The sequence below is a fragment of the Euprymna scolopes genome, chromosome 6 (genome assembly GCF_053919585.1).
Source record: "Euprymna scolopes isolate OS-2025 chromosome 6, ASM5391958v1, whole genome shotgun sequence".
In the NCBI taxonomy this organism is placed as follows: domain Eukaryota; kingdom Metazoa; phylum Mollusca; class Cephalopoda; order Sepiida; family Sepiolidae; genus Euprymna; species Euprymna scolopes.
The window spans coordinates 156,719,473-156,729,324 of record NC_136487.1 but is presented as its reverse complement, the minus strand read 5'-3'; the positions used below and the strand labels follow the sequence as shown (position 1 = coordinate 156,729,324).

The window sequence follows — 9,852 nt, the reverse complement described above, 5'->3', positions numbered from 1 at the left end:
TTCCTTCCTTTCTTCTATTTTTGCTTCCGCTTCCGTTTCCGTAATTTTATTTCTGTTGTTCTTTTGAATTTTTTTTTTCCATTACCACTTTAAACCATTTTTACCGGCCATGGGAGTTGTTATGTCGCTAGAATTGTCCATAAAAGGAAAAATCTTTAACAGATTTAAATAATCTTTAATCCTTGACTGCTTGCAAACGGATTTTTCTACAAACCTGGCTTACACATATTTTGATTATTACAATTTATTTCATTATTTTATTATACGTATGTATGCAAATATATATATCTTCCATATCCCTTGCAGCTGTCTGGCTAACTCTGTATTTACTCCGTTTCTCCTTTTCTGTGGTCAGCTGGAACAGCTAAGTCTACGATTTCACAGGATTTTTCTTTCTTGTAAATTATTACGATATCGGGTCTTCTTGCTTGGATGGGTTTATTAGTCTGTATGACCATATCCCACAGGACTGTATGACCATATCCCACAGGATTCTCCTTTTCAAGTACTGTTGCCGGCTTATGTTTGTACCACTTGTATGTACGTTCGAGATGCAGTTGTTTGCATAATTTCCAGTGTACTTCCCTTCCCACTTAATCGTGTCTGTTCTTTGGGTCAGTTTGCTGCATTCACTTATTACATGGTTTATCGTCTCGTCTCTTTGTGCACAGAGTCTTCATTTGCTGTTTTTTTTTGTGTTTTGTCGATCTTTGCTTTGATGTGGTTGGTTCGAGTTGTCTTTTGCGGCAGTTATTAGGGATTCAGTTTCTCGGCTTATGTGTCCTTTTCGCATCCATGTCCAAGTGTTTTCTTTATTTTCATCTTTTGTTATCCTTATGAATCTTTCGTGCAGTTTATTTATTATTATTATTATTATTATTATTATTATTATTATTATTATTATTATTATTATTATTATTATTAATGTTGTTTATTTAGGCACGCATTTACCAGGAAAAAACAAATTACTATCTCGTTATCCTTACTAAAACAAAATTGTTATTTCTAGTATTTTTTCCATGCGTACCTGCTCGAATTACTATTTCGGGTTCTCCTGACTTTTGTGTCTACTAATTTTTAGTCTGCTAAAATTTTAATTACGTGATTACAGTATAGCGACAACAAAATAAACCATTTATTTAATTGTCACTTGTTATGGATTTAGCTGAATACGATATTAAAAATCACTTTATTGGTACTTATGCACTTATGTTACCGGGATGGCGGGTGTTTTGTAACTATTACGTAGTTTCACCTAACAATTTATTAAAAAAATATATCGTAAAACTTGAATTTGTACATACGGATAATCATTTTATTATATGCTAGCAGTTCAGCCCGGCTTTGCTCGGGCCCTATTTACTGTTCATAACGTTATGTGCACACACACACACACACACACACACACACACACACACACACACACACACACACATACATACAGATATATATATACTAACAAGTTTGATTTATGTCCAAGTAACGTACATCTAAAATTTAAAGTGTTTAGACTCAAAATTGGCGGAGGAATTTAGTAGAATCTACAAAGGTCAACTCTTTCAACTTTGACCTCTTGACAGCCAAATTTTCGCCCAAAACCTGATTAAAAAGCTTGCTGCATGTCTGAATACCATTTATGTAAAATTTCAAATGTTTAGACCCAAAATTGGCTTAATAGTTTGCTAGAGATCGCGAAGGTCAAATCTTTTGAACTTTGACCCTTTGGTAGCCAAATTTTCAGCCAAAAACCGATTAAAAAATTTGCCCTATGTCTGAGTACACTTTATGTAAAATTTCAAATGTTTAGACCAAAAATTGGCTGAGTGATTCGCAGAGGTCAAATTTTTTAAACTTTAACCCCAATTTTGTACCCCCTTAACATTCATTGTTTTGGGTTCGAATAAAATTAAAAAGTTTGATCCATGTCCAAGTAACGTACATCTAAAATTTCAAGTGTTTAGCCCCAAAATTGTCAGAGGAGTTTGGTAAAGTTTTATAGGTCAAATCGTTGAACTTTGACCTCTTGACAGCTAATTTTCTGGCGAAAACAGATTAAAACGAAGTTTCCGGATCTTCATACTCCTTATGTCAAATTTCGAGTCCGTAGACTGAAAATTGGCAGAGTAGTTTGGAAGAGAAATGTACACACAGACAGACAATTTCACTTTTATAGATATATAGATATTCTTGGGGTGGGGGAGATTGACCTAGCGAGATAAAAGACCGTTTGAATAAATGCAGAATGATTTAAATTTGTAATTATAAAAAAAGAATCAGATAAAACTTGCGGAGGATGCTCTGTTTTACGATTGTTGTAAAAAAATAGAACGAAAATTTTAATTTCATTCCGTTTTAATCTTTAATTTTTTTTATTGAGCACCCCCCCCCCACAAAAAAACGAAAGTAATCGAAAGAATAACAACAATCGTTCTTGTGTCTGTGTGTCCGGTCACGAATAGGCTACTATATGGTTGAGTATTAAAAAAAAAATTGATTATATATAACGATAGAAGATGTATTGAGACACAGGAATGGGTACGTTTGATCTGGCATAATGGTGATTCATTAAAATTGTGGGGTCTGCGTTCGCGCCTGGTCCACAAAGTATGGAAATAAAAAATTTAAAAATAATAAAAAAAAGAAAACGTTTACAAGTGTTTTTGATATAGATGTACATAAGAATACTTTGATAAGTATGTTTTAACTTAAATAGGGATGGTATAATAAAATTGTGGGGTCTGCGTTTGCGTCTGGCCTCCATAGAATGGAAATAGGCACAAACTTTAATAAAGACTTTTCATATCTATCTGCGTAAATATGCTTTTATAATTATGTTTCAGTTTGAAGAAATATGGTATAATAAAATTATGGGGTGTTCGTTCGCACCTGACCTCCATAGAATGGAAATATGTCACAAAGTTTAACAAGGTTTTTTAAATATAGATCCACAAAATATTGTGATAAGTGTTTCAGTGTGAACAGGTATGGTATAATAAATTATGGGGTTTATCTATTTTATTTCTACTTTCATCATATTTTGCTTGGGGTTTGATACCCACAAATTCGAAGCTATCTCATTACAACCCTTCCTTTTCATAACCTATTATACTTTCATAAATCAGAGTCCATTTTCTGTAGGCTGTTTTTGAACCCAGGCAACGACGGGTAGTTTTGCTAGTATATATATATATATATATATATATATATATATATATATATATATATGTGTGTGTGTGTGTGTGTGTGTGTGCGTGTGAAAGATTTTATTTCCAACAAAAATAAAATTTTATTAACAAAAACGGAATAATTTAATTTTTAAACGAAAACAGTCACTTTGGTATTTTGTTTTTACGTAAGTCCAACTCGCTGTTCACATTTGAAATGCCAACGTTTGTGTTTTCGGGTATGCATAGAATGAATACCCCCCAACCTTCCCATGTTAAGAACGGTTTTGTGAATAGACACCTCCAACGTTGTCAGCATACCCGAAAACCTATAAAAGTTTACATGTCGAATGTGAACAATGAGTTGGACGTAATGTAAAAATGTACCAAATTTAAAACGGAACGAAATTTAAATTTCCGTTCCATTTTTTTTAACAACCATAAAACAGCATTCCTGGCAAGTTTTACCAAAAATCATTTTATTTTCAGTTATTCTGTACATGTGTAATGCGTTGTAGGTGTGTTTAATCCAATGAGTAATGAGCCAGAAGGTTTGTCTTTCGTATGTATGTAATCGAAAGAGACCATATTAAAATACAAGTGAGCGTTTGGTTTTGAGGCTGATGCCGTTAATCTAGAATGTATGAATGCTTGGAGTTCCACCAATCGAAATCTACTGAATACGTAAAGGGGGACATCAGTATTTGTGTAGATGAAAAGTGATAAGTATGCGATGTGTATGAATTTAGTAGCCAGTTAATGACGGCGGAGACACAGGAAAGAAGGAAAAAGTATAAATTCACGCGGTTAAGAATGGGGTCGGAGGAGGACTTATGGAATAGGGGGTAAAATTGGAACTACTTCCTCTGTAGGTTATGACGATGATGATGTTGCTCCTAGGAATAAATGTAATGTTTTAATATTACAAATTCATGTGTCTAAAGTTACGTTCTATAGTTAAATAAGGTAATAGCTAATAATGTAAACATAATTTAGCGAGATCCGTTCGTCGCGGTGGATACTCAGATAGCAGGTGTCGTTTAGCTTTTAGACATCAACCGGTTTTATGCTCTTTTTTCCTTGTGTGAGTCGATTTATATGTAAATTAGCTTAACTCTCGCTCGATCTCGCAGGGAGATCTCTTCTCTGCTACAGGGCTCCCCACCAAGAACGGTTGTGGTAATATCACCAGCATTCGACACTGATGCGTCTGTAGCAGAAGATAATCGTAGAACGAGTGCGAGTGAGTCTGCACTTGTTGATTGTATCGTCTGTGTTGTAGAGATATTTGTCGAGATTAACGGTATGCTGTGGTTGAAGTCAGTTACACAAAAGTTTGCAGTGCCAAATACAAGCGACAAGAGTACCGATGTCGATGTGCGTCGTTCGTGTTGATCGGGTTCCCTATACGTTGGTTGAATCAACGAACGGCCAATCGTTGAGTTTTCCAATGTGCGTGTCGCAGTTAACTCGTTTTAAACTGGTGATTTCTTCCATAACATCTAGTCGTCGAGTTTTTTTTAATGTGCGTGTTGCAGTTTTACTCGTTGGTGCGACTTTCTTACATCGTTGTTGTTATTGATGTCCATGGATTTTATTTGCTTGACAAATATTCGTGAGGGTCCAGGTTTGTTGATTGGGTGTTGGTAAGAATTCCAATATTTTCTCTGCCATGGCTGCTAGTTGTTCGGCAGTTTCTATTTCCAAGTTCGGGGCCAATATTGTCTGGACTTTAGGAGGCAAACGAAAAAAAAAATTCTTTAAATAATTGCTTAGTCGCTGGCCGAGGGGCTTGAGAGTTCTTTTAAGTGCCTTAGAAACTCAGTTGAAAGCCTGTCACCCAGGTATTCATCTTACATTAGTGCTGGAAATTTTCTCTCCTCTAAGCCAGTATTTCGTTTTAGCACCTCTGTTTTTAAATCTTCGTATGTCATTACTGGAGGTGCGTTAATTATTATATACCGAACTGTTTTAGCTAATGGTGCCGGCATGCCACAACACAAAATGCGTAGCTGATTATGTGGGAGGGGGACGTCGGGAATTTAAAAAAAAAAAAAAAAAAAAATCGCCACTTGTGCAAATCAAAATTTCGCATCTTCTGTGAATGGCGGTAGAGATATAAAACTTTTTTTTTTGCGGTAAAAAAAACAAAAAAAACAAAAAACAAAAAACAAAAAACAAAAAAAAAACAAAAAACAACGAACGAACCAAATGAACAAAAGAAAATTTTATGAACTAGCTACCCAAGAGAAATTTGCATAAAAAAACGTTTTTCAAAATATAAAATGTCACAATTAATAAATAATGCTAAAAGGAAAAATCGTCTTTTTTATTGTGAGTGTATAAAAATAAAAGGAAATTTCCAGACGTTATTCAAAACTTTCTTTGAATAAAGTAATAAAGTTTAAACAGCCTAGCACAAGAGGACAAACATTCTTTTGTTCATCTGTAATACTACTTTGTAGTAATTTTTTAATTGAAAGAAAAAAAAATGTTATCAAAACTAAAGCAAAATATTCAATGTAGTTTAAGTTAAGACTTACAACAACGAATAATCTGTTCGTCCGAAGCAAAAAAAAAAAAAAAAAAATTTGTTTGAGCCAGTTGCTCTTTTGTAATTCCAGTAGGATGTTTAAACCGATGTTAGGTCGAATTGTGTTTTGATTTTGTACATAGATAATGTGTTCGTCAAAGAAGGGGTCACCATTCACCATTTTAGCGAGGTCTGTTCGTCGCGGTGGACACTCAGATAGCATGTGTCGTTTGCCTTTTAGACGTCAACCAGTTTTATGCTCTTTGCTCTTTGTGTGAGGTGATTTATATGGAAACTAGCGGGGGGGGGGTACCCGGCGTTTCCCGGGTGTTTGGAGGTGTGTGTGTGCTCGGGTGGGGGTGGGGGTGTTAATCAAAACATAAAAATAAGCGAAGTCAATATTTTAAAAAAACACACACACAAAAAAAAACGAACGATGTTAAATGTAAAAATCAGAAAAACAAAAAAGAAAACAGAAAAACAAACGTTAAAACTTCTTTAAAAAATCTGAAAAATACCCCCCCCCCACCAAAAAACGCGTGAAAAATGGCTTCGGGTGGTACCCAGCGTTTCCCAGATGTTTTAGGCGTGTGTGGTCGGGCGGGGATGGGGGGGGGGTGTTAATGAAAACCTAAGAATAAGCGAAGTAAAAAAAAACAGAAAAACGAACGTTAAAAAAATCTGAAAAACACGTGAAAATGGCTTAAATAACACTGCTTCAATATTAAAATTTTAAAAATCGAAAAAAAAAAGACATCTCACACCACGATTCGAACCCAAAACGTTTAGATAATGAGGCTGCGCTCTAAGCAACTAAGCCAAGACAACATCGCCGAAATTGTGTCAGTTTTTCAAATATTTAAACTAAATCAGGTTACGACGTCGTATGACGCATGCGTAGAACCGAACTCATCATGAGAGAACGGTTTTTGCTGACCTGCCCTGTAGAAAAATGCTGATTTCAGGGTGAATAAATTAACGTTTTTGGCCAATTTTTCGATATTTGTCGGGCGAAGGTTGGAAGTTTAAAATGATACCGATCTGGCGAAAATCCGTGACCCGTGTGGAAAGTTTTTGCGAGATATACAAACACACATACATATATACAAACACACATTTTCGCTTTTATATATATATAGACTAGCAAAAGTACCCGTCGTTGACTGTTAGCATTCTGTGCGGGACAGTTTTTAATGAGGTCAATAAATCGGTTTGTTTGTTTTTAAAAACCCGCTCCCTCGTCTCGAAATGAAAGCTACCGTCTGATATGACGAAGTCGACATTGACTCTGGGCCTGTGATTAGAGTCGAGTTTCGCTTTTTGTTTATACCGAAAACCGAATCTAACGCGTGCCGATGCGGGAAATGTGGAATAATTAACGTTTGAAAGTCAATAAAATCAAATAGACAGGCGAGCTCCGTGGTTAACTGCGAGATATTACAATTTATAGATGATATAAAAAGTTTTAAGAAGTTGTGAAGCGAGCGAGCGCTTCTCTGAAAGAAGCCTTTTGTTGACATCGAGGAAAAGCGTACATACATACATACATGCATACATACATACATACATACATACATACATACATACATTTTCGCTTTTATATTTATAGATTAGCTTAACTCTCGCTCGATCTCGCAGGGAGATCTCTTCTCTGCTACAATAAATTTGTGTGTACCATTTGTTGGTCCAGAGGGGAAAACTGCGCCTCTTTTATTATATATAGGGAAGTAGTTCCAATTAACAGAGAAATCGATTTCTCTGTTGTTAATTATACTGCAAGATTACTACTTTTGATATAGGTAAGAAGACACGTTAAGTAAAGAAAAACAAACGAAGAGGTCACACACACACACACACACACACACACACACACACACACACACACACACACACACACACACACACACACACACACACACACACACAATTAACTCCAAACCCCGAAAGATTAAAATTATTTCTTCTGCGAAGCGACACGTCTCTACGCTATTGATTAAAAAATGTCCGTAAACATAAGTTACGCCAGAATTTCTCTGTCTGTCTGTCTGTCTGTCTGTCTGTCTGTACCTTCTCCCTCTCTGATTAAGAAATCGTGTCCTTGAGAATAAACCGGTTTTTGTACGTCGTTAAATATAACTCTTGTATAACCGCTTTACTCATACAATTTTTTGTTTTTCGTTATGAATGTTGTAAAGCTGGTCTAAGAAATAAGTGGTGGCTTTATCATATTAAAAGAAAACGAACATAAGTGACACAAACGTGTAGGTAGAAAATGATTATTTGAATAACGGAGTTTTAAAATCAAGGACTATCCCCCCTCACCCCAAAATAAAAAAAAAAGCCCTTCCAGGAAAACACACATCCAGTCCCAAAATAAATAATAAAAAAAAGACGAAAACAAAACGAAACCTCTCTCCTTAAAAATGAAAAGAAGCAGAAAAGAAAAACAAGGGAAAATGACCCCAGCTCAATAAATAAATAAATGAATAAATAAATAAATAAAATTATCAAATAAAAAATACAAAAAGAAGAAAAAAGCTCCCTTCTTGTGTGCTTCTAAATGCCATGAAAAAGAAAAAAAACGAAAATCGACCAAATTAAAAAAAAAAAAAACACAAAAACAAAAAGAAAAAGAAATCCCTCTCCTAAAACATAAAAGAAACAAAAAAGAAAAACAAGGAAAAGCCCCTCCCCCCATCCCACCGGAAAAAAAGATTATCAAATGAAAAATACAAATAAATAAATAAATAAAACGAAAAACCCCAAATTAAAAAATAAAACATAAATGAATAAACCCACAAAAATAGGTAAAATAAATCAAGAAAAATGAAATAGGATGATTTGAATCTTTTATTTATTTCGTTCATCTTAAAAATAAAACTAAAGAAAGTCGCAACATCCGTGTAAAATCAGTTCAATTGAAAAGGAATAAGAAAAATGTACGGAGTGCAAGGTTGAGTTGTTTGGTTTCTTTGTTTAAGCTTTTCTTCCTTTTTCCTTTTCAACCCAGCCATCTTTTATATCCATCTCCCACAAAAAAGCATGAGTCACTCCTCTCACCACCACCAGGTGGCCAGTTTTGCCAGGGCCAGAACGAGGCTGGTATAAAAAAAGTGAGTAAAAAGGTAGGAGGGAATTATGTTTCAGGGTAAAGTAGGAGGAAAGGAGATGTGACGGAGAAGAAGAAGAAAATGAAGAGGACGAGAAACAGATTAGGTTTATGAAAAAAGTAAATCTGGCCTTCGTGCCAGGATCACAGTGTAGTATCTGTTCTGATGCTTATTTTGTCCTTAGTCGATGTAGGGGAAACCCTTCTACACTAAGACAATTTTTATCTTTGGCTACTTCCAGATTGCCCCATTTAGAGGAGTTGGTTTTCTCCCACATAAAAAAATGACCTTGTGTCACATTTTGCTTTCGTAGAGAAACGAATAAATTTCATTATGTTTGGTTTGGTTGTTTTGCTTTACGGCATATCAACCCTAACCGTATTATTTAATAATACCGAATCCAGTAATTATGTGAGAAAAAAAAAGTTTTTATGCTTCAAGTATATTTTAATATTTTAATATTTTACACGAAGTTTAATTTCATTTTTTTACGGCATATCGATCCTTTTCTGTTATTTAATGGCGAATTCAGTAATTTTGAAAAAAAAAAAGTTTTATGCTTGAGTTCTTTATATAGTTTAACATGTTTTCACGGTGTTTGGTTTCGTTGTTTTATAGGGAATTTGTTGTTTTGGGTTTTGACTTTGCAGAACATGATTGAGTTTTGCAAAGAGAAAGGGGCGGGAAGACAATACAAAAATACACTAACATTAATGTTTGATGCATTTTTGTCCCAAAAGCTAATATTTTCACACAGCCTAATCTGGTAGTATCAGAATATATTAGGAGGAAGATGCAAAAAAAAAAAAAAAAAACCCCCAAAAAACCCCAAAACAAACAAATAAATAAAATAGGGGTTAGAAGAAAAAAAAAAAAAAAAAGAAGAGAAAAGTGAAAGGAAGAGAAAGTAGTGGAATCAAAATGATATGGAGGAGAAGATCGGAGGAGAAGGGAGAGGTAGAGCTACGAAAGGGATTCGGAAGAAGAAAGGTAGAGTTGATGATGACGGCAACGAAGGAGAAGAAAGAGGTGGAGGTTGAGAGAG

General features: G+C 34.8%; 1 protein-coding gene across 1 annotated transcript in view; it reads right to left on the bottom strand.

The window, feature by feature from the left end:
• LOC145278073 (transcription termination factor 4, mitochondrial-like) overlaps positions 1-5,726 on the bottom strand; it is a 41,488-nt gene extending 35,762 nt beyond the window's left edge. The window contains exon 1 of the mRNA XM_080130326.1: positions 5,708-5,726. The gene's annotated coding sequence lies outside the window, so the exon portion shown is untranslated. The remainder of the gene's footprint in view (positions 1-5,707) is intronic.
• Between the last annotated feature and the right edge of the window lie 4,126 nt (positions 5,727-9,852).